Here is a 25,625-nt window from a genome sequence, read left to right on the forward strand (position 1 = left end):
CCCAGAGGCCCCCTGTGTAGCTTGGTATTTTTCAGACCGATTCTCAGACGGGAAAATGTGCAGAATGTCTATTTTCTAAAATAGTTCCAACATCTTTTATGTGATGCTGATGCATCTGGAAGTGAAAATGCTTAAGAGTTTCATTTCACTAAAAGTGAATTTTTTTTCTTTTTACTTTAACCTCTAACTTCAGATCACAATTTAAGGACATTTTCACCATAGTCTTAAGAGTATCCGGATGTGTGTGTTCATTGACACATTGAACCAGTCTTTTCTGAGAATTTTTATGTGCAGAGGACTGTGCAGGCTGTTATGAAAAATTCGAGCCCTGATCAGTGACTCTAAGCATCTCAGAGTCTAGAGAGGGACACAGATCATTCATTACATGGTAGGACAAATACAGTATATGTGGAAGCGTTTCACCAAGGAGGTGATATCTGAGCTGAATCTTAAAGGAAGAGTAACATTTGAATGAATAAGAAGGGCATTCCCAATTAAAGGACCAGCGTAAGTAAAAAGAAATTTTGCCTTGTAAATTCCTAAGCTTTCACTAGATTTTATGACACTAACACAAGCATCACAATAATGAAATTATTCAGAAATTCAGAGAAAAATTATCTAAGTAGATTTAAGACTTTTTTTTTTGCTAAATTTATCTGCCCTACTTTTTCATCTTAATTATGTTGCAAGGTACACTAGATTTGCATCATATTAAACTGGTTGATAGTTGTAGCCAATGAGTAGAATTATAACTCAGTTTAAAATCCTACTGGTAAAACAATTAGGAACTTAGCATTTAAGTAAATGTAGGTAGTTTAGTGTTTAGATAAATTTACATAAATTAGAGTTTGGGGTTAACAGATACATGCTCCTATATAGAAAATGGATAATGAAGATCTACTGTATAGCAATGGGAACTATATTCATTATTGTGTAATAACCAATGATGGAAAAGAATCTGAAAAATATATGTATATGTATATGTGTAAATGAATCACTTTGTTGTACATCTGAAACTAACACAACATTGTAAATTCACTGTATTTCAATAAAAAAGGAAGTTAGCATTTTTATAACATTTCCCGTCTGTAACTCTATTACTTCCCAGAAGATGGGTAAGTCACAATTAGAAATCTGACTTGCTTTGAGTTTTATTATTTATCACGGAGATAAAAATGAATTGAAAATAGAAATCTCAAAATACAATGATAGTACTTTATATTTCAGTAGCACACAGTATATATAAAATAGTATTTATTATTTAAATTCAGCCTGTATGCAACAGAAAGAGCAATATAAAACTAAATTATAAGTTTGCTTTGTAGAATAAACTATTACATTCTGCTCAACTGTGTACTGGTAGCATTTGTAAATAGTTCATTCTTATGTTATTTCCCCCCTCAAAGAAAACAGTTGCAAAATTTTCTTGCTTCTTTGCATAATCTGTTAAATTTTAGCAATTCTAAACCAGAATAGCGTGAACATTTATGGTGTATTCATTAGACAAATACATAATATTTATTAAGTCTGTTTAGTAATTAAAAGAAATAGATGAATATGTATCACTTTCTTGTTTTTTTAGCAAAAGAAATAATTCACAGTAAGTGTTTCTAATTATTTCAGCTAAATATTTATAGTACTTGAATGATAATATTTGTTGTTTCTGTCATTTAGATTTTATAGATAACTTTTGGACAGACAGACATCTTTTCTGTTGGAGTGTCTGTACTTCTGCACATACATTGCAGATTACTGAAACAATACTGGCCCTTCAGCTGCAGACAGTAAAACTCTCCTTTATCTGTAGTTTACTGAGGGCCTCTCTGATAATCTCTCTATGGCCTTATGGAGATGCTAATGCTAATTAATGTTTTAATAGGAAAAAAATGTTAGCAAGTAAAACTGTTAAATTTGAAGCATGAATTGTAAATTCAACTTGGTTGCCCTAATGATAATGTCCATAAAGTGCTTCCAGTATTCTGAACTCAGTGCCAAATATTTTACTTATATGTATGTAATATATGCTGCTTAGTCACTTCAGTCCTGTCCGACTCTATGGAATGTAGCCTGCCAGGATGCCAGGTTCTTCTGTCCATGGGATTTTCCAAGCAAGATTACTGGAATGAGTTGCCATTTCCTTCCGCCTCTCTATGTATATATATAAAATGTATGATAATATTTAAAATGTATAACTCTGGAGCTTTACACATATTATATATATATAGATAGATAGATAGATATAAAATTTTTACTTACACATATTTTTTCCCAACTACTATGTGAGTGTTTTTATGCCCATTTCACAGATGAATTTGTAACCATTATTCATCACAACATATAATAATACTTTAAATATACTATATCAATAGTGTATTTAAAATATGCAAGTCTGCAGCTTCACACATATTTCATATATATGTATATACAGATGCACATGTATGTGTGTGTATATATATATATATATATATATATATGGAGCTTCCAGGTGGCCCTAGTGGTAAAGAACCCTCCTGCCAATGCAGGGCACATGAGACTGGGTTGAGAAGATTCCCCGGAGGAGGGCATGGCAACCTACTCCAGTATTCTTGCTTGGAGAATCTCATGGACAGAGGAGCCTGGCAGGCTATAGTCCATAGAGTTTCAAAGAGTCAGACATGACTGAACACACACACATACACGCACATTTTCTTTTGTTCATTCAACAGATGCTCATTTATTGAATATCTATGTGCCAGGCTGCTGTGCTAAACTCATGGGGAGAGTGGAACGAGGCAATACCTACCCCTTCTTGCCTTTAAGGGACTCAACAGTGTCCTGGGAGGGATGAACTTACCTAAGACACAAGTACAAGAAAATATGATAATTGCTTTAACAAGAGTTGGTACAAGGTGTTATTGGGCATGAATTTGAGCAAACTCTGGGAGACAGTGGAGGACAGAAGATTCAGCAGATTTTTAGTAAATGCCTATAATGCACACAGCATCGTGTTGAAATAGGATAAAAGCATGGGCAAGAACTTATACAGTTGTGCCTTCCTGGAACTTACTAATTGGTGAGGGAAACAACCATTCATCAATGAATTTAACAACTTACTAAATTAGTAAAAATTAATTTTATTTAAATTAAATTAATTTTAAAAAATTAATTAAAAGTTTCAAAAGTAAAATTACAAATGTGATCAGCATAACCAAGGAGAGAGTGATTCTGCAAAGTATATAGTAAGGGCTACTGGTACTGATCCCTGATGCTGGGAAAGATTGAAGGCAAAAGGAGAAGCGGGCAGCAGAGGATGAGGTGGTTAGATGGCATCACCGACTCAATGGACATGAATCTGAGCAAATTCTGGGAGATAGTGGAGGACAGAGGAGCCTGGTGTGCTGCAGTGCCTGGGGTCTCAAAGAGCCCGGACGACTTAGCAACTGAACAACAAGGAGGTAGTGAGCTAGCTGAGGAGGTGAGGAAAGGCACCTCTGAGGAGAAAAGGACTGAGCCAGAGGAGGGAACAGTACATGGTTATTTGGTGAAGAATATGCGTGATTTGAGGGGAAGTCTCAGCAAGGAAGAGGACATGTGCAAAGACCCTGAGGTCTAGGAGAGCAAGGTACTTCCCAGGAATTAAAAGTAAGCCAGGAGAGCTGCATGCAGGCTAGAAAATAATGCAAGGGCTGGACCACCCTGGGCCCTGGGGCCCATGGTCAGAATCCAAGCTCAGTAGAAAGCCATTGCCATGCTTTAGGCAGGCTCTGAGGATGGGCTGTAGGGTCGCGGGGTGGGAGCAGGGAGACCACTTGGTAGGCCACTGAATAGTCCAGATGAATCGTGATGGTGGGCAGCCTGGAGCAGAGGTGGTGGTCAGGGGAGAAGGGGAGGGTGGCAGATTCAGTGACTGGATGGTTGGATAACTCCTTCGTCAACGACATTTTTGAGCGCATCGCTGGCGAGGCATTGCGCCTGGTGCATTACAACAAGCGCTCGACTATCACATCCAGGGAGATCCAGACCGCCGTGCGCTTGCTGCTACCTGGGGAGCTGGCCAAGCACGCCGTGTCTGTGGGCACTAAGGCTGTCACTGAGCATACCAGCTCCAAGTAAATATAATATGCCTAGCCGCTGTTAACGGAGAAGGCAATGGCACCCCACTCCAGTACTCTTGCCTGGAAAATCCCATGGACGGAGGGCCTGGTGGGCTGTAGTCCATGGGGTCGCTAAGAGTCAGACACGACTGAGCGACTTCACTTTCACTTTGAAAAAGGAAGATGTTAAGGTTCCGCCGGTACCATTGTTAAGGAAACACAGGAGAGGGCAGAATCTGCTCTGCTTGGATCTCCGGAAGACGTCAGGGAAGAACGGATAAGTCATCAAAAGGGATTGAGATTGGAGATTGGCCTTGAAGAATGAGTAGGCATTTTCTAGTTGGCAAGAGGGGAAAGGTATGATAATCAGAGGGCAGGGCATGTGCAAAGGCACAGGGGCATAACCAGAACAGCACGAGCAAGTAGCTGCAAACGTCCATAGGTACGCAAGGGAAATTAACATGTGACCCGTAAATAACAATGTTGGTTTCTTGATACGCTCATCTCTATTTTGTGCACAGTCATCGTAAGACCTATAGTAGGTAGAATTTGTAAATAGGTTAGAATGTGTAAATGTTTTATTTTTATTTCATAGGCATAATGTATAGAAATTTCTGTCTTTACTTCCATATTTTAAATGAGGAATTCACATATGGCTCTTGATTTTATTATCTGCCTTCTTTCTAAAAAAATTTAGTCATTTGGGTAGGGCTTAGAGTTTAGGTTTTTCCTTAGTGTTTCGGCATCTGGATTTGGGATTGATTGACATTTTAAATTTATTGAAATAACTATGAATTTACTCCTGATGGAAATAGGAACATGTTGATTTTGATTTTGCTTGGAAACGAATATCAAAGGACAATCCAATCCAAAAAGCGTTAGTAATGCTAAAACTTAGGTGACATGTCAACTCTGGGGAAAAATAAGGTGATGTTGAATTAATACTTGATGTGTTTATAGTAAGTACAAGAGTGTTGATAGATCAGTCTTGGAAAAATCTCTAGCACTGAGATTATTAGCATGGCTTTGTGTGAAAGATAGTGGCGTAAAATACTGCCTTTAACATCTGTTAGCCGTGCAAATGCCCAGTTTTCTTGTCAATAACAGGTAATAATGATTTTTCACTGCTTCACAGGTTGTGGTGGAGCGGGGTGCCAGGAATATAGTCGGTGTTCAATACATGTCCATGATGACTTTGACGATCAGTGATTCCAGGCTTCACCTGAGTCATCAACAGAGAGGCATTGTTCCATTTCGAAAGTGAAAGTCAGGCTTCTATGTAAATACATGTATCGAACTTGCTTACCTCTGTGGTTAGGAAAAAAATCTCAGAGAGCATCAGATTCAGTAATGTTTATGACATTTTCTGCAGAAGAATTGTTTCTCATTTCTCTGAAGTCTTGAGATCAATAGGCAGAGAAGGAGGGGAAAGAAAAGAGTGTTTTGACGGGGTTATTCCTAAGGTCAGGAGATGTGGTGGGAAGCAATCCCTCAGCAGAACCCGAGGACCTACCATGGGTCTGCTCCCTGAGTTTTTGGCATTCTGAATTAAGAACTGTGTGGTGTGTGTGTGTGTGTGTGTGTGAAAGAGGGCGAGAGAGATTATGCAAATATGTTTCTCTTTTCTGAGAATTCAGCTCATGTGAATGAAGACTGCAGAAAACAGCCTAACTCAGTGGGAATGTTGTTTTTATAATTACAGGTCTAGGCTTTTCACATTGACCTTCTCTGCTGCCTCCCCTTCTGCTCAAGCAAAATCTGTCTGAGAAGATCTGATGGGAAGGAACTAACTGCTTAGGACTCTCCCTTGTGATGAAAGCACATGTACAGGTAAATATCTCTGGCATCTTTAACCAAAAATAGCTCTCATTTCATTGTACAAGATCCAAGGTAGTCGTGGGGATGCTTACATACCTGTTCACGTGCACACTCACACACACACACGCAAAACAAGCATACATCTGCAGATTCACGTGTTCTCCACCTCTGTATTCTTTCCATCTCTTTATAAAAATGGACCTCTTGCTTTTTGGGAAAGAAATCAACTGCTACTTATTTTCAGATCATCGACTAGGATGGTGACAAGGCATTAATAAGAAAGGGGATACCTGGCGATTGTGTTTATCAGTTCAGCTGCAGAGACCATGTCCCATCAGATGGTCTAAGGGAGCAATGCAATATATGCTGTTATATAATCTTTTTGTTCCTCTTCACAGTGCAGTGATACACATCTTTTCAAAGCAAGTCCTTTATCTACAATATGATTTTAGTGATTACATAGTATACCATTGAATACATATCCTAAGGTAATTTAATTGATCCCTTCTAGTTGGACATTTAAGTTATTTCTATTTTTTTTTTTTTTTTTGGCCTTTATGCTACCAAGAATGTTCTTATGGCTTTATGTTAGTTGCCATTATTGATGGTTTCCTTGGGATAGTTCCTTAGCAGTAAATTTCTGAATTTAAGTGTTTTCAAGTTTTAAGACTCTTGACACTTGTTGCCAAATTACTTTCCAATAAAGTCATACCAGTTTATATTTCCAGAGGTGCAGTGTAGGAGAGACCTACTTCCATAAAATTTTGCCACTGCCCAGAATTTTGAAAAAAGGAAGAATATCTGCCAGTTGATTATGAGAACCAGTGTCTTTCCACATGTTGGGTTATTTTTTTAGGGGGTGGGGCAGTGCATTATTTGTAAATCATACCATTTTGAAGGACCTTTCCTCTGTAGATAGTAGCATGCTTGAAACTTAACCAATAGTTGACATTTGAGAAATAAGACTAAATCAAGAAGCATGAAATCATTTGAGTCCTATTCCAAAAGAGTAATGCTATGAGAAAATGGTCATGATCAAAGTAAAAAAAAAAGCAAAGTATGACAGTAACCGTAGCGTAATCCCATTCCTGTAAAATTGTTTTTTTTTTTTTTTCCTTCTTCCTCTCTTGTTTCATCCTCCTCTGGGATACAGAAAGGGTATAGTATATTAGTAATCCTAGGTCTGGAGAAACTGGCTGACTGAAGTCTTCACTTCAGACCACCATTTCCCACAAAGCTCTGAAGTCTCAGAACTGCTACGACACCTGGCCAGTGGGTCCCTGGAGCAGCCCTGGTGTGAGAGCAGAGCCTCAAATCCCCCTCCAGCTCCCTGGGCCGCCTTGCTCCTGAGATACACCGAGGACCTTGGATCAGGCCGCCTTTCTGGCCTCTTGGAGCTGCACTGAATTCCCAACCATTCAGCTCCACATATGCAAGCTGCCGTGCTAGGCTCATCTTATTCCCTCAGTGGTATTAAATAAGCTTCCTTTCACTTAAAAAAAAATGCAAGAGAAGGTAGAATCAGAGACCTTCTTAGGAAGGAAGAAGGTCTTAGGAAATGTATACTTCTTAGGAAATATATACTTTATCCTTCATAAGCACACAAGAGAAAACTGTGGAGGTGCGAGTCCCTCAGCCCCTGAGCCACATCACAAGGCTGAAACGTAGAAGGGAAAAAGAGGCAGAGTGAGATTTGGCATTAAGGAGACAAACCCAGGGGGACTGGTCTGGCTTCAGGAAAGCTAATGCTTTTCACCGGAGACTCTGCAAGTCCTGTGTATGTACATTTGTTTTGGCCCAGGTTTCCAGTCTCATTTGCACAGCTCTGTATTTTTCAGTAAAGAGAGGAACATCTGAATTCCTAATTAAGACCGTTTAGCTTAAGAACTCCTCTTTAGTGGGCCATAAATTATTCTCCTCCAAATGATTATGAGGACACCTAAGAAAATGAAACTTGTATTTATGCACGTACATATGTTATCCCAACAATATTAATAAGTTCATAAAGGGAGAGAGGACAGCAAATGTGTCAGCAAATATAGGTCGGGAAAGGAGTGCATCGTGTTCTGCCAGACTCCAGCGAGCGGAGGTAGCACGGCCATGCATCTCGGCAGCAAGGACGTGGTAAAGCTGCCATATGGGAGGTTTGGTATTTGGATAGCATTCAATTCCTCCCCAATTACAGAAGCAACAGGGACTCAGACAGAGAGGAAGAAAGGATGCTCTTGCTGTGCCTTGCTGGCTGCTGTGCAGAAATGCAGACATGTTGATTATTAGGGGCTTATGGATGAATTTCTCTAGCGAGACAGAAGAGTGGGAATATTTAACCATGTTTCACAGCAGCTGGGGTTGCCTCCATAACCAAACCGTTTTTGCAGTCATGTGAGACTGCAAGGCCAGGCCAAATCATTGTTGAAAACTCAATTCACAGAGTCCCGTAGGGCCTTTGGGGGTGCCTTCAGACTTTGCCAGTGCAGAGCGAGAGTACAGGCTTTGAATTGAAAGAAATTTGAGATGATGTCTTTCAATCCTGGTCTCACTTAGTCATTCATCCCTCATGTATTCATTCAAATACCTCTTGGGGGCTACTGGGTGGTGGCGCTAGTGGGAAAGAACCCTCCTGCCAGTGCAGGAGATGCAAGAGAAGCGGGTTCCATCCCTGGGTTGGGAAGATCCCCTGGGGGAGGAAATGGCACCCGACTCCAGTGTTCCTGCCTGGAAATCTCCATGTGCAGAGGAACTTAGTGGGCTATAGTCCATGGGGCTGCAAAGAGTTGGACATGACTGAGTGACTGAGCACACGCATGCACACACACACAGGTACTAGCAGAGTTCTAAGCACTGGAGATATGGAATGGAAGAATGTGGGCGTGGGGCCTGCCCTGATGGAGCTTACATTTCTAAGGGAGATACTGTTGATGGCATCTGAACCTGGTTTGGGTGAAGAGGGGAGATGATCTGGACCATTCAAAAAAGAGGCTTGGACCAGTTGCTAGTTGCTAATACCAGTGAAATAATTTCTTCCAAAGGAGAATCATTTAAGAGTTCTTTGGACTTCGTCTTCAAAAGTAGCCAAAGAATTCAAGTGACAGGTTATGCCAGAAAACTTTTGCAGTTAGTGAAGTTAGGGTATAACTGAGAATATTGGGAACACCACACATACCATTTAGGTGATGTTGGTATAGTGGTGAGGCAGCAGTGATTGTAAAATGAAAGTAATTAACAGGTGCACACTCTGCTGGGGCAACAGGTGTTCAACCTAGAAAAATGTTTCTTAATGGATTTCTTATGACGTCACTGTGTCTTGGGTTTAACTTTGAAGCAAATGAAAAAATTGAAAAAATAAAAGGTTTAGAGTGCATCTGAAATGAGAGACTGGAGAAACCAGTGGAGAAAGACCTGTTGATCTGGAAGGCAGAGGCAAAAAGATCCAGAGGATAGGGGCCAGCAGGAGGCCGTGACTAGTGACGGCAGGACCAGATTGGGAAATGCAGAGAGAAGACAAGAGTCAAACTTGGCTTGGATGCGCAATTGTCAGGGTCCATAGAAATCTTGCAGCCATTCATCTCTCAGTTTCAGTTCACTACAGTTGTTCAGTTGTGTCTGACTCTTTGTGACCCCATAGACTGCAGCACACCAGGCTTCCCTGTCCAACTCCCAGAGCTTACTCAAACTCATGTCCATTGAGTTGGTGATGCCATCCAACCATCTCATCCTCTGTTGTCCCCTTCTCCTCCTGCCTTCAATCTTTCCCAGCATCAGGGTCTTTTCAGATGAGTCAGTTCTTTGCATCAAGTGGCCAAATATTGAAGCTTTAGCATCAGTCCTTCCAATGAATATTCAGGACTGATTTCCTTTAGGATGGACTGGTTGGATCTCCTTGCAGTCCAAGGGACTCTCAAGTGTCTTTTCCAACACCACAGTTCAAAAGCATCAATTTTTCAGCACTCAGCTTTCTTTATAGGCCAACTCTCACATCCATACATGAATACTGGAAAAACCATAGCTTTGACTAGATGGACTTTGGTTGGCAAAAAAGTCTCTCTGTTTAGGTAACAGAAATAGTTGTTGTTTAGTCACCTAGTCATGTCCGATTCTTTGTGATCCCATGGACTGCAGCACACCAGGCCTCCCTGACCCTCACCATCTCCCGGAGTTTCAAGTTCATGTTCATTGCATCAGTGATGCCGTCCACCCATCTCATCCTCTGATGCCCTCTTCTCCTTCTGCCCTCAATCTTTCCCAGCATCAGGGACTTTTCCAATGAGTCATCTGTTCATATCAGGTGACCAAAATACTGAAGCTTCAGCATCAGTCCTTCCAGTGAATATTCAGAGTTTATCTCCCTTAAAATTGATTGATCTCCTTGCTGTCCAAGGGACTTTCAGGAGTCTTCTCCAGCACCACAGTTCTAAGGCATCAAGTTCTTTGATGTGTTTCTGCCTTCTTTACAGTCCAGCTCTTACAATTGTAAGTGACCACTGGGAACACCATAGCCTTGATTATATGGATCTTTGTCTGCAGAGTAATGTCTCTCCTTTTCAACACACTGTTTAGGTTTGTCATTGCTTTAGAAGTAGTACACACTGTCAATAATCTGTATTTTAACAAAGGGTGAAATGGGTACGTTTTACGCTGCTGCTGCTGCTAAGTCACTTCAGTCGTGTCCGACTCTGCAACCCCATAGACGGCAGCCCACCGGGCTCCCCCGTCCCTGGGATTCTCCAGGCAAGAACACTGGAGTGGGTTGCCATTTCCTTCTCCAACGCATGAAAGTGAAAAGTGAAAGTGAAGTCCCTCAGTCGTGTCCGACTCTTAGTGACCCCATGGACTGCAGCCTACTAGGCTCCTCCATCCATGGGATTTTCCAGGCAAGAGTACTGGAGTGGGCTGCCATTGCCTTCTCCACGTTTTACTCTATGACTTTATAAACATGGAAGACAGAAGAGTCGATGGCTCACAGTGGAGAGTGGTATTGTCTTTTTTTCAACTGTCACTCAAAGGAAGAACTGAGGTGGCATCATCCCCAGAACACACTGACCTTACTCTAACTTTGACTAATTACTTCGCTGTTCTTACCTTATCCACCATCCTTAGAGAGTGAGACGAATGATATAATTAATTTTCCCTTCTGTGGGCAAGAGCCATTAATTTTAGTTAACTTCACACAGGTTAAAGTTCTGGATCAAAAGAGTCTCCAGTTGTCACCTCTTGGCCTCTTTGATTTTTTGGTACCCTTCCCCTCAGCTTATTTGTGGGATTGTGGTTCTTCTTACCTTCCTCCCTCCATTCCTGGATGCTTTTAGTGGTCTCTTAAATAATACAAATCCACTCAGAGATTTATTTTATCTCCTTTGACCTTCAACATGGGTTTGGTAAAGGCTACATTTTTGGCTTTGGATTTACTGTCATTGAGGGACACTTTTTCTCTGTATTCTTCCTTCCTAGTCACCTTATTCTGGTGCTCAAACTTCTACCATATATTTGACTCAAATACTATTCCTTTCTTTGACAAGCCCAGTTCATTTAGTTTAGTTGTCCGTCCCATTCCCTAACCCAACCCACCCAGACCCCCAACACACACACTGGGATTTGCAACGCCCATTTCCATGGTTAAGAAAACCCTACGGATATTTATTAAATCTTTCTTCTCCTAAATTATCTTTTAGAATAAATATGTTCTTCCTTTCTCTATACTAGTTTCATCCATTTGAAGGTAGTCTCCATAACTCATAGCCAGTTTGGGGAAAGGTATTATTTTGAGACAGCCTTTCCTAATGGCTCAGTGGTAAAGAATCCCCCTGCCAGTGCAGGAGATGCCAGTTTGATCCCTGGGTTGAGAAGATCCCCTGGAGAAGGAACCTGCTCCAGTATTCTTACCTGGGAAATCTCATGGACAGAGGAGCCAGCCAGGGGTCTCAAAGAGTTAGACACAGCTTAGCAACTAAAAAACAAAAAATTACTTTGAGACAATGATATTTTTCATGGCAAAATGAAAATCATAGAGACAAAGACTCCAGGGTATGTAGTGTTTTTTATGTAGGCATAGTTTTTCAAAACTATTTTGAAGTGTATTCGAGTATCTAAAGTAATTTACCAGACTTCTGTATAAAGCATTTTATTCTTTGAAGAGTCTCATAAATAATATAATTTACTGTGTCAGTATGCAAGCATTCACATAAGTCTTTTTACCTTTCCTGAAATGAGGTAGAATATTTTGTCATATGACAGTGAAACCCATGAGAAAATGTTTGATACCAAAGCCTACCATTTTTGTTTTTTTTTTTTTTTTGCTTTCCATGTTGGGATGCTAAAGTAGAATGCTGCAGAAATTTCTTTCCTTCTAATACACTAACACTGCTCTCAGTGTTGGCAAACTGTACTATCCAAAGTGTGAGTGATGACTAAACGTAAAATATCAAAGTGTCAGTATTCAGTGGTACTTTTTGAATTACTCTCTTTTTTCCTTTTAGAGTTTATCAAATGAGATGAAGCATTTAAATATGTTTTCTAAATTCTAGACTATTACCTACTATAGCCTTTGGTGTTAGAGTATGTAGAGGTGGAAAGTGAAATTTGAAAGTGAAAGTCATTCAGTTGTGTCCGACTCTTTGCGACCCCATGGGCTGTGCAGTCTATGGAATTCTCCAGGCCAGGATACTGGAGTGGGTAGCCTTTCCCTTATCCAGGGGATCTTCTCAATCCCGGGGATCGAACCCAGGTCTCCCTCAGTGCAGGCGGATTCTTTACCAGCTGAGCCACAAGGGAAGCCCTTAGAGATGGAAGGGAACATGAAAATCATTTAGACCCCTTCCCCCGCTAACTCAGGACCCCCTCAAAACTCATTAGTGCTTCATTTCACCAAGGGTCAAATATTGAGTCATTGATTGTTCATTGATTGTTAAAAGAACCATTATCATTAGGAGATTTAGAAATATGCGATATACAGACATTCTTTGGAATAATGTACTTGCTTGAGTTAGCAACAAACGGAAGACTCATGCCTCTAGAGGCCAAGCGGTATCAAGGATTATGATTATCTCTTTAGATTAAATGAGAACTACATCAGTGATATTTTTTTAGATTTTTACTGTCTGAATAAAATTTAGGAAGGTTTTTTCTAGGACTTGGCAATTTACTCTGCCTCCTGTTTTCTCTTTGGGAATACTCTTTCTTCTTTCTCATTTTTCTTTTCTTTAAAGTGAAGACAACAGGTCACTGTGAGGATTATATGCGTATAAACTTTTAGAACATTTTCTGTCCTGGCGCCTGGTTAAAGCATCTGCTACTGCTAATTCTACTCTGTTATTTCTCCCTCCTATTTCACATTCTGTTTTTTTTTTCCTGGTAGAGAGTTTTCTTGAGTAGCTAAAATAAATAAATATAACCAAACAAAACGAGCAACTGAGTGCTGATATCAAATGCTTTATAAGCTGGGGGTGTGTTTGGCTCCCCTGGCAGAGATGTGAGCTTCTGAGTGCATCTATGGCTGAACTCAAGTTCAAGTGGAACGCCCTGGGTCTGGGGATCAGGGGAGCTTTGAACAAAGTACTTGCTTTGCCTCCAAGTTTTCTATGAAATATTTGTTTCGTGAGTGGGCTACTCTCTGAGGCTTCTTCCACTTCTGAAAAAGATCGTCAGCTGACATCCTTGATGTTTTAAGGCTTTGAAGTCCCTGTAGAAAAGAACCTGTGAAAAGCCCCAGTCACCGTTTCTGTTCTCTCTGTGCGTTTCTTGTGTATGTGTTGAGTGTTTTCTGGTTTTTTTCCTCCTTCATATTCAGGTGGAGCTAAAGAATGATCTGCTCCTCCAGTGTGGTGATGGTGATACAAAATAAAGCCAAACAAATCACTGCTTTCCTGCATCAAGGCAACCCCCTCCAGATGCCGAACCTCTTAAACGGGTATTCAGATGGCACAGGACGAGCACTTCGCTTGCCACTGAAATACAGCCATCTCTGGAGTGAAATTTGGCAGCTGTGTAAGTCGAGCTGCAGCACTTATATGACAGTTTGGGGAAAGGAGGGAGACGGAAATAGCAGATTCCAAAATAATCCAATTAAAAGAGCCTGGAAAGTGGAGTTGGGCAACAGGAAGGGAGGATGGGATGCCCCGAAGGTGGATTATCTCTGTGGGTTAGAAAGGCTAGACTTCAGGTCCAGAAGCTCAATGGTGGCCACACTCAATAATCTCCTACACCCTCCGGAGAGGGGGCTTGTCTGCTAGGCCACTGGGCTATAATCTTGTGATTTTTCTCTCTCTGTTCCCAGTGGTCTAATTATTAGGCTGTGTTGGCACTTAAATAGATCTGTCTTTTAGAGCCACCTCCTCCTTTTGCCCCCTGCATAGGATAATATCATGGTGCAGTGTTTATGACACCAGAATGTACCATGCTGAACAGTTGTTATATTAAAGCACCTTTTAAATGGCTCAGGCAAAATGATCTTGCAGATCAGAAAGGACAGCCCCCTCCCCCTCCAAAAAAAGAAAGGACAGCCCTTCTATTTAATTCAAAGATCTTTGCAGTAACAGTGACTGGGAAGAAGATTCAAGAAATGGGCCTGGTAGATGAATGCAGTTGGATAAAAATGGCAACTTCTTCAGATTTTTCTAGGAGTACAAGTTAACGTCGTGATAAATATTAGAATAAGATCATGGAAGTCATAGTAAAATTGATAAAATTGAAAAACATTCAACAATGTGCACAAAACAATTTTTTTAAAGCCCAGAGGAAAGAATTGTCAATGTAGAAATAATCAGATCATCAGTTCATAGGACATCAGATCTCTCAAGAGGGAGATTCCAGGGAATAAAGGAAGCAGATACTAAAGGAACCAGGGCATTTTAATTTAACCAGAGAAGAGAGAACTTTTAAAATATATATATAGGGAAAATTTTAAAGTATGCAGTTTCATTTAGAAGCTCATAAAAATCTGAGATTTTTTTTTTTTAAATCTATGAAACAGAGATAATTATATCTAACAGGTATGCTGTGATCAAGTGTGGGAATGCTTAAAAACTGTATGGTGAGTTGTAAGGCCCTCTGCATATGTTATTTTGTAAACATGCGGCATTCTTATGCAGAAGCTGATAGGGAGAGTAATCCCCTGTGTGTGCAAGAATAACTTAGAGGACCAACCACTTGGAGGAAAAATCTATTGTGAATAATTTAAAAATATATGTGAATTTTTTTTCGGCTCATTTTTCTGGCCCAGAAATTCTATGTTTATGGTATTTTTCTAAAAATTTTCCAGCTAGCTCTGTTAACAGAGTTGTCCATTCTCTGTTAAGTTAGAAACCACATGATTTTATAGTAAATATTGCTTCTGAGTAAACTTTGAATAACAGACTAAAAAAAAAAAGAATGTCTTATTTTATTTAATAATCCTCATTTTAGGAGGTTTGGGCAGAACTAGGAGGGGGGTCTGTGAGAGGGACAAGAGTTAAATAAGTAGGGTGCTAAGTGATGAAGACTTTGCCACAGAAAAGGTGAAGCACAGTAAATTTATCCACAGTGTGGGCTGGCATGCTGAAATTCCCTTTATGCAGCAGCCCATCTGTCTCATTAGCTTCTGTGTCTCTTAATCACAGACTCCATGAAGTGTCTACTTGGCTCTTTTAAAGCATTTTATCTTAATCTGCTACAAAAGTTAATGAAAGGAAATCAACTGGATTAGATGCTGTTTGTGTATATTCCCATGCAAGTTGGGGGTGTGGAACAAGCTCTATTTATAAGTGAATATTACCATAGGGACCAGTCTGTATGCATATGAGTGTATTTGTATATTGCACTCATGTACATGTGTGCATTTGTGTGGATATGCACAGACACGGCACATAGGTGCATCTGCTCTATACACCCTCTCGTGGAAAAGACACATTGACGTTAATTAGAAAGGATGATACCAAATAGTGAAAGTAGAATTCCTTTTAGCAGCCGTTACTATTAAAATTAAAGTGCTGGATACAACATTGTGTGTGCAGGAGAGTTTGCTTATTCATCCTTCAGAACAATAGTAGGAGTTAAATATTAACAGATTTAAGTGTCAATAAGGGTCTAAAAATAGGCATTCCCTATTGTGTGCAGGTCTTGCAATACAAACATGTCTGGTTGCTTGGAATTCAAAGTGCTTTGGATAAAGAATGTTGTAGAATGCAATTTGTGGCAGAAAATGTGTCCAGGATGTTTGTTTATTATTCCTGAGAATGTTTGCAGGACTGAACTATCACATATAGAAAAGAACAGCTTTGTTTGGAAAATACAGTCGGAGCAGTACAAGAAAATTGAATTAAGTAAAGAAACTTAGGGAGACCGTCTTTGATTGATGATGCTTCTTATTTGCTCTTCATTATTCCCTGTGAAGGAGTAAAAACTATGAAATTGGATTTGAAAACTGGATTAAGACAAATGGCTTCTCAAATTTTTTTTTTTTACCTTAACTGTTTGCAATTTTTTTAGTAAAGCACAGAGTCACTGTATAAAGAGTCTATGTTTACTACATTAGATCTTCCTAAACAGTGTGTCCTTGAGGTTTGATTTTAGGAATTAGTTTAGAAGATGCAGAGGCAGAGTGTATCTAGTAACTAACTGTGTGATGGTATTTGTCTCTATTTATTGCATATACCTACTTTTTTATAGAGTGAGCAGTGGAGTAAAAGGGAGGACAAAACACTGTTTTTCTTAAGTCTTTCCTGCCTACCTGTCACCCTACATTTTCTTCTCCAGGTAAAATTTACAGTCTTAGCATTTGACCCATCGCTATACAGGCTTCCCCCACTATCCGAAAGTAGAGAGTGCCTGTGAAAAATCTTATGTAAGCTGAAATGGCTTTAAAGTGAAGAAGCTATTACCTTAGGACACATCTCGCTAACGGCCGCACAAAATGAATGGAGGGAAAGCACAGATGCTCGCAAATGCAGTTCAGATCTCTGGGGCTGGGATGCTAAGGTGCTGACTGTAGTTCCCAGGAAGGAGCTTGGCAGTGCCACTATTTTGCTGGGGGTGTTAACCGCTGCTGCAAAACGAGTGTTGCAACTGTGTTCACTTTTCACCTGTTTCTGTGAAAGCCAAAATCCTCTTCGGATTTCTTTCCATCAGCAAAAGTAGGTGCTAATGTAGGCCTTTCGTAAAAAGGAAGTATCATGAAGTGACCTTTTGAGAAGTGGGTGATACTTGCATTCTCCAAATACTTTTATCAGAGATGTATAGACAGTCACATGAATTTCTGTTAACTAAGCTATAAACATCTTGAAAAAAGGAACTGTTTTATTTGCTGTCCCGCTAGCACCTAAGCCAAGGGCCTAAACATAATTTGTTTAATGAATGAATGAATGACTCAATTGATGCATCAAACACCTACTTTTCAAAAGTGCCAGGATTCTTTAAAGATCTGGAAGGACTGAGGAATGGCCACAGATTGGAAGAGAGCCACAGCAACTCAATGTAAGGGGAAACCTGAGACTGGATCCTGAAACAGGGAAAAGGTGTTGGTGGAAAACTGGTAGCATCTTAATGGATTCTGTAGTTTAGTTAGCGGAACTGTGTGTGCTCCGTTGCCCAGTTGGGTCTTTCTGCAGGCCCGTGGACTGTAGTCCACCAGGCTCCTCTGTCTGTGGGGTTATAGACCAAGGTTCATGTTTTGGTCTTGATCATTGTTCTGTGGTTATGTGAGATGTTGACTTAAAGAGAAGCTGGGTGATGGGTACAAGGGAACACTCCCGTTTCGGCAGCTCTCTGTGTATCTTGCTGTTGTTTTTCAGTTGCTAAGTCATGTCTGAATCTATGCAACCCCATGAACTGCAGCACCCCAGCTTCCTTCTCCTTCACTATCTCCCAGAGTGTGCTCAAATTCAAGTCCATTGAGTCAGTGATGCCATCCAATCATCTCCTCCTCTGTCGCCCCCTTTTGCTCCTGCCTCCATCTTTCCCAGTATCAGAGTCTTTTCCAGTGAGTCAGCCCTTTCCATCAGGTGGCCCTAAATGTCTAAAATTATCTTTATGGAAATTTAGTTGAAGGTGCAAAACCAACCCATAGGAAGCAAGTAGAGAGTCACACATGACAGTATCTCGCTGACAACTTGGGATGGAGGTGGCCAGCTCTGGGCTGAGTCTGTGTTGAGGGGAACGAGAGTTGACTTGGGATTTGAGTGGCCAGCAAGAGCTTCATTAGAGAAGGAAAACTTGATGTGCACCTTGAGAGGAGGGGTAGACGTGACGGATGGTGCATGCTGGGAAGTTGTTCTAGTTGCAGGGACAGCGGGGGCAAAGGCACAAGAGGGGAATACTGGTGACCTGTGCGGCTGAGTGATGTGTGTGCTTTTGCTGGAGATCCGTGTGAAAGAGCACTGAGAAGCTTTGGGAAAGACAGAGCAGAGGATCCTTAAGATTGCGGAAGAGTTTGAAGTTGTTAGGGCAGTTGACGCAGAACTGCAAGTTCTTGTTAAAGGAAGTGACTCCGTAACATGACATATGCATGCAGTTGGTGACAGGATATCCAGAGTGGCTGGAGTTGGGAACGATGGAGGTCGTAGGCTAGGAGTTAGAAATAGGTAATGAGAGCTTATACATCTGAGGCCTGGGTTGGGAAGGATGGGGGTGTCAGAAATTTTTTTTTTTTTAGTATTTATTTGGCTATGCTGGCTCTTAGTTGCTGCACTTGTAATCTTTCGTTGTGACATGTGGGATCTAGTTCCCTGTCCAGGGATGAGACCTGTGTCCCCTGCCTCGGGACTGCAGATTCTTAGCCACTGGACCACCAGAGAAGTTCCTGCAGCATGTAAACTTAACTTTCACATATGTTTTTAACAATGAGAACTCTCCATGGAATGTGAGTTTGCCCACGGTGGATTCAAAACATGACTTAAATGGCAGTGTGTTGAATAATATGAATAGATGTTTTTTGGAGAATGTAAAAAGAAATGCCATCTTTTGGCAATGGCAGAACACTCTGGTAAGTGACTACTGGGTCCCCTTTATGGGCCTGCTGTGGGGGCACATATGTTCAAACTGGCAGGATAAAGAGTCTTTTATGTCCTTTTTAACTCCTGCACTGACTTCAGGACTTTTTCATAGGGAACTTATTTCAAAATTGTAATTGTAGTCAGTGGTTCTATGTAAAGATTTTATAGAAAAATACTTTGTGCAGTGGGTCTTTCTACAGTCCCATAGATGCCAGCCCGTTTTCCTCCCTTCTCAGAGTGCCTTTACTGCAGTGGGTGTCTCATTTTCTTTTGGCAGCCGAAGTGGAAGTCGCATGCTGAGTGCGGGGAACCATTTTGAACTTGTTCTCAAAAAAGTTGCAAGGCGAAGGCAAGCGAGACCCCTGCTCTGTAATCCCCAGTGGAGTTCCATAGGATGGGGAAACCCATCAAGACATCCCCTGTCAATGAGGTGGTGCACACATATCATACAGGTTAATTCATTATTTCTTAAGATGCCACGTGGGAAGTGCATGACCGTTTAACCTCATGGGCCTTTCAGAGACACAACAAAGAAATGAGCGTGGAATGGGCCAGAAAATTGCTGCTGGAAGGAGCAAAGCTAGAAAGCCAATTTTTAGGATTAGACCAAATCTGTTTAAATTTATATTAGAGCTTTACTGTACCTTATAACAACTCAATAATGAAATATGGAGGATATTTACAGAGCAAGAGGTGGAGGGTAGTTAAAATTCTTTCCCTTTTTCACTCTCATCTTTCCTTCTTTAGTCTTTTTTCCCCCCTTTCCCATTAAAAGTAAACTGAAGGAATGAATAAGAGGATGAAGTGAACAAGCTGCTTTTAACAAAATTTGAGTGATGCCACTTCTGTGAATTTTGTCTAAAAATTATATAATCCTCGTTTTCCCATCCAGCGCATACGCTTCTGCAACCCTAATCCACTTGTAAAATCTGGAAATAATAGGGAAAAGCCTTCTCAGCAAAGAGAAAAATGAAAGACCAAAATCCTGCACTTGACCCTGTAGGTGAGGCCCTGAGATACTCAGAGCCCTGTTGGCTTAGCAGGACACTCAACGTAAGGTTAATGATTTACCAAGTTTGCTTATCCAGTTCCCCAAGTAAATTAAAAAGAGAAGACCTTCTAGTGTAAATATATAGACCACAGTGAAGGAAGAAGTAAAACTAGAAGCAATATAAATCTCAGCAGGGTGGGGCGTTTTGTTTGCAGGCAGACCAACTCAGTGGATTATTCAGGGTAGGCAAACGTAAAGGACTTTTCCTGAGATGCAACAAAAAGGTGATGATGCAGAGGGCAAGGCTGTTGTGGTAAGATACAACCCCAGGCCTCAAGGAGGAACACAATAGGAGTTTCTTTCTCAGTCATTTTATAGTTAATTTGGGGCTCCCCTGGTGGCTCAGTGGTAAAGAATCCACGTGCAATGCAGGAGATGGGGGTTCGATCCCTGGGTTGGGAAGATCCCCTGCAGGAGGGGAAATGGAAACCCACCCTAGTATTCTTGCCTGGAGAATCCTATGGACAGAGAAGCCTGGTGGGCTACAGTCCTTGGGGTCTCAAAGAGTTGCATATGGCTGAAGCAACTGAACACACATGCATGTATAGTTAACTTGGGGGATTCCACAGGCTGTGGTAGAGATACACGCATGGTGGTAATTCTCAGACCCTGAGTCCTTCCATCTCGTGGCTCAGCTGTTCCCTAGGGTCAATGGGAGACCTTAACCATCTTCTGCAGCTATTTGGCCAATAGCCAGGAGGAAAAGAGAGTGTGACTCTTCTCACTGGAGGTTTGTTAGTGGACATGTGGTTCTCTTTCACATTCCCTGGGTCAGGATTTAGTACCATGGACATACCTAACTGCAACTAAAACTGGGAAATGTCAAACTATATGCCAGGGAAGCTGGTTTGTTGAACACAAACCAGCCTCTGCTTCAATTGGATACCTTCACGAGCAGGATATCATCACAGGGTGTGGCTAGGATGGGGGCAGAGGATGATATCCTGCTCGTGAAGGTATCCAATTGAAGCATAGAGTCAACTTGCTTGAGAACTGTCCATACTAGAATTTGTCTACCGTATGGGCTTACTCGGAGAAGGAGATGGCACCCCACTCCAGTACTCTTGCCTGGAAAGTCCCATGGACGGAGGAGCCTGGTGGGCTGCAGTCCATGGGGTCGCGAGGAGTTGGACACACCTGAGTGACTTCCCTTTCACTTTTCACTTTAATACATTGGAGAAGGAAATGGCAACCCACTCCAGTGTTCTTGCCTGGAGAATCCCAGGGACAGGGGAGCCTGGTGGGCTGCCATCTATGGGGTCGCACAGAGTCGGACACAACTGATGCGACTTAGCAGCAGCAGCAGCGTGGGCTTACTAGATCTTGTTTGCCTTTCTACAAAATCAAGCCTTATTTATAACATCATTTCTCTGAGAAAATGAGTTTGGAATTGCAAACAACTGACTTAGAAGTGAACTTTCTGTACACAACTCATTCATAAGTTGAGGACTGCCTGTATGAGGCATGTAACCCAGAGATAACATTTATCTGTGCCTTATCCGTATGAGCTTGTCAAGTTAACTTATGTTTACTTTTCTCTGCCTTCATTTTGTTGATAGCCTCCCTCTTAAAATTTAATACTGTCTTTATGTGTTGAGAAATATTTTCTTTGGAGGAGCCTTAAATATTCTGTGTATTGGAATAGTGATTTTATCTCCCTATGTATCTTTAGTGGGATTCATGGCTATGAAAGTCTATTGCTCAGGCAGTCTTTAAATTGTAGAAAAATTGAGAGCTATTAAAAGGAAGTGGGGGGCGGGGAAGGAATTCGCTTCTCATATTACCCTGGGCTGTCAAATATCTTGCAATGTAATTACTGCGTTGGTTTGTAAAGGTTAAAGAACTCTGAAGTTTGTAATTCTCTTTTGCATGTGTGTTTCACACATAAAGGGAGAAATCTGACAGATCGCTACAAAATGCCTTGTTAACATAAAAGTTCTGAGCAGTTTACAGTTTGTCAACACAGAGACATAATTCTTGGCTTTTACATTTGCTTTCACTAATATCTGATGAATCAGTTATTTGCTCCATGGAGCTCATTTGGAGATTACAAACCCATTTATTTCTAATCTGTAGCGTGTGTAACACGAGCACAGAAATATTCCTAATATCGTGGAACGCTGATCTTAGAAATGCTTCTTCTTGGAGAACTTGCTATCCATATACAAGTAAAAATTTCTACTGTTAGCAGAGCAGCTGACAGAATATGATCACAAATGTTGGGGATGCTGTTCTGCTCTGAGGTAGAAAACTGAGGACTGTGTAAGCTTGTCATAGTTACAATTTTCAGGGTGAAGTGCTTCCATATTAAAAAGAATACTTTGTCTCCCTCCCACCCTTGAACATGTATGCACCCCAGCAGTGTTAAGAAACTGCTTCGGCTGTTACTCTGACTGGTACTTGCAGGCTCAGATTCTGATGCTAGCGTAGTTAATGTTTAGTGAATAGCAGTCACATGTAATGATCGCTCCCTTCTGTTTAAAACCATACTGCAGCCCATGCAAGAAACATTTTCTTCTAATTTTAAGTTTGCATACTTTATTGTATCTCTTGATGGTTTTTCTTTTCTGTTGAAACTATGAGAATAATTTTGATGTCATGATCTTTCTGCTATCCCCAGGTTGCAGTCACTGTCCCCCGAATTCTCCTCATAGATTCCAGGTTAACTTTATGTTAAATGTGGTTCAGCAGTAAAGAACATGTGTGCAATGCAGGAGACACAGGTTAGATCCCTGGGTTGGAAGATTACCTGGAGAAGGGAATGGCAGCCCTCTCCAGTATTCTTGCCTGGAGAATCCCATGGACAGAGGAGCCTGGCGGACTACAGTCCATGGGATCACAAGAGTCAGACACGACTTGGTACCTAAACCACCACCAAATATTCATTAATTAACTAATACTTTTGAAAGTATTTTATAGAAATTGAATGACAGAAAGCTGAGGTTTAGTACAAAGAAGCCCATATGACTGTGAAAGAAAGCACTTTATGAACAGTGGAGTACTATATAAAAGTGAGGCATTAAAATCAAATACTCTTAGGTTTTTACTGAACGTTGACTGTCAAAACATATAAAAGACATATATTTTCCTGTAAGTACGCTGCTGATAATGTTACAAGAGTAGCTAGAAGTTATTCCAATATTGAAGTGGGCGTTTAGGGGAATTGAAGAGTTCTAAAAGCCAACAGAGGGGAAACTCTTGGACCCACCTCTTTAAGACCCCACAGGAAACATGGTACCATCTGAATGTTTCAACCTTACCCAAGCAAAAGCAAAATAGAATGTTGTACTTTTTATATCTGGATACAGAAACATGAATGCTGAATGTAGAATATAAATCGTTAAATTTAATGGGTTTATGTTTTATGACCATCTCCAGTTTTACAGATTTCTAGATACCTAGAGATACATAGTAGATTTATTCTTATTAAATCTTATATAAAATTAAATCTTATATAAATTTCTCTTAGTTTCCAGTGTCATAAAAAAATCCCTTTTGTCTCTTTCTAGACACCTATGCCCATCCCCTACCAGGTAGAATCCTGAAGTTTCCGGCTCCGATAGGAGTTGGATGCGTTTGTAGATTATATAGACATAATGCGGTTGGCACCTCTTCATGGAAATTGGGCTCAGTGGGCGACTTCACAGTTTCCTAATGTGCTTGCCTCGGTAGAAATTGATGTTTTACAACTGACATGCCATTGACCACAGGAACTTGTTATAAAACATGATGTTTATCATTTGTTTTGCGTCTTCGGCCATGAACGTTAAAGCCAAAGCATGAAGAGACTTTAAAAAGGCGCTATCAAGCGTATGTTTTAAGACAGTTTACATGAGACTTCTTTGAGCAATGCTTCCATCTTCGATTCCTGGACCATTCAAATAATAAAGGCACTTCTCTGTGTGCGGACAAAAGCCAGTATTACCAGAGACCCTCAGAGTCATGTGGAAGTGTTAATAATAATAATAATAATCATTGTTATTGTTGTGATTATTATTGTTGCAAATGAGTAAATTAGCCTTCTGATTTTTTAACATCAGTGTTCCCTTAAAAACACTGTTGACGCTTATGAAAAAGCTTGGTTTCCTGGAACCAATAATATTATGAGGCCACTTTTTAGGCAGTTATTAGCATGTAAATCAAACCTCAGATGCATGGTGGGGAATGGTTTTTCAATACTTTCTCTTTGCAATTTGTTCCCCAAAGAAAATGATGTTCAGTGGAGTCATTTGGAGGAAACGTTGCTTTTAAGGACCCTGTCCTCGTGGTGTGGAGAAACCACAATCAGTGCTTCAGAGCACCCGCCTCGGTATTTTTCAGGAGCTTTAAACTCCTGTGTATAAAAGGCCCGTCCACCTTAAAGCTTTTGCCTGTGAAAGATCAAGCAGAGATTGATTTTTACCCACTGTGCGCCTGGGGAAACAGAAGGCACTAGCCAAGATTGAAAGAAGCAGAGAAAGGAGAAGAGAAATAACCTCCCTGGCACCCACCTGAGAACGTCTCCGGAGGAGGAGGAGGATCAATATCTCGTGATATTCATAAGGAAGGGAACTGCTGGAATGCAGCCTTTCCTACGCTCTGCCCATCAGGGCCTCTCACCCAGGGAAGACCAAGAGTCTTTATTCAGAGAGAGGAAGCGGGACGCTTTCAGAACCATGTAGCTAACGTTCTTCTTTTTAAAACTGTACAATCGGTGCTTTTTACTGCATTCACAGAACTGTGCATCTCTCTAACCGCAATACATTTTAGAACATTTGCATCAGCCCCAAAAGGAACCCTATATCCATTAGCAGTCAATTCCCATTTTCCTGCGACCCTTCGCCCCCAGCTCCTGGCAACCAGGAATCTGTTTTCTTTACATCTAGATTTGACTGTTGTAGATGTTTCCTATAAATGGAATCATGCGCTATGTGGACTTTCGTGCCTGGCTCCTTCTACTTAGTGTGTTGTTTTTAAGGTCCGTCCACGTTAAAAGCTTGTTATCAGTGTTCGGTGTTTATTGTGATAATGATATGCCATTGTGTGGAGAGGCCAGGTTTTGTTTATCCATTCGTGAGTTGGTGGTGCCTTGAGTTGTTTCTGCTTTTTGGCCGTCATGAATAATGCTGCTGTGAACATTCCTGAACAAGCTTTTGTGGGGCCATGTTTTCGTTTCTCTGGGTAGCTTGCTTTTAAACAGTTAGGAATTCAGAGAGTAAATGATTCTTTCCCCTTTCATACGTTTGTTTGCTTCACTTCTGTTTCTTCTCTTTTCTTGCCCATCTCGCTCTCCTAAAAATAATTTTCCTTGAGAACGTTGTTGTAGAGGAGTAAGAACATCAGTTACCTTTTGCTAATCACCAACCCCTAGCATCTCTTCTTTTTTGAAGCTGTTTTTTAAACATAATTGAAATATAGTTGATTTACAACATTGTGTTAATTTCTGGTATCTGTGGTCGTTGTTCGCTCACTAAGGCTTGCTGGACTCTCTGCCACTGCACGGACTGCAGCACTCCAGTCTCCTCTGTCCTCTGCTGTCTCCCAGAGTTTGCTCAAATTCATGTCCACTGAGTCGCTGATGCTATCTAGCCATCTCATCCTCTGCCTCTTCCCTCTGCTTTTGCCTTCCATCTTTCCCAGAATCAGGATCTTTGCCAATGAATTGGCTCTTCTCACTAGGTGGCCAGTGTATCAGAGTTTCACCTTCAACATCCGTCCTTCCAATGAATAGTCAGGACTGATTTC

The 25,625-nt window shown here is 40.9% G+C and overlaps 1 protein-coding gene across 25 annotated transcripts in view; it reads left to right on the plus strand.

Moving 5' to 3' along the window:
* The window catches only part of ATXN1 (ataxin 1), a 426,916-nt gene that overhangs the window by 167,892 nt on the left and 233,399 nt on the right, over nt 1-25,625 (plus strand). For 22 of the 25 annotated variants that reach the window (XM_070777661.1, XM_070777663.1, XM_070777660.1 and 19 more), the window contains one exon: nt 5,776-5,903. The gene's annotated coding sequence lies outside the window, so the exon portion shown is untranslated. Of the gene's footprint in view, nt 1-5,775; nt 5,904-13,674; nt 13,872-25,625 lie in introns of all 25 variants that reach the window. The other 3 variants (XM_070777666.1, XM_070777658.1, XM_070777672.1) reach the window with 1 other exon arrangement.

The sequence above is a fragment of the Bos indicus genome, chromosome 23 (assembly GCF_029378745.1).
Source record: "Bos indicus isolate NIAB-ARS_2022 breed Sahiwal x Tharparkar chromosome 23, NIAB-ARS_B.indTharparkar_mat_pri_1.0, whole genome shotgun sequence".
Lineage (NCBI taxonomy): Eukaryota > Metazoa > Chordata > Mammalia > Artiodactyla > Bovidae > Bos > Bos indicus.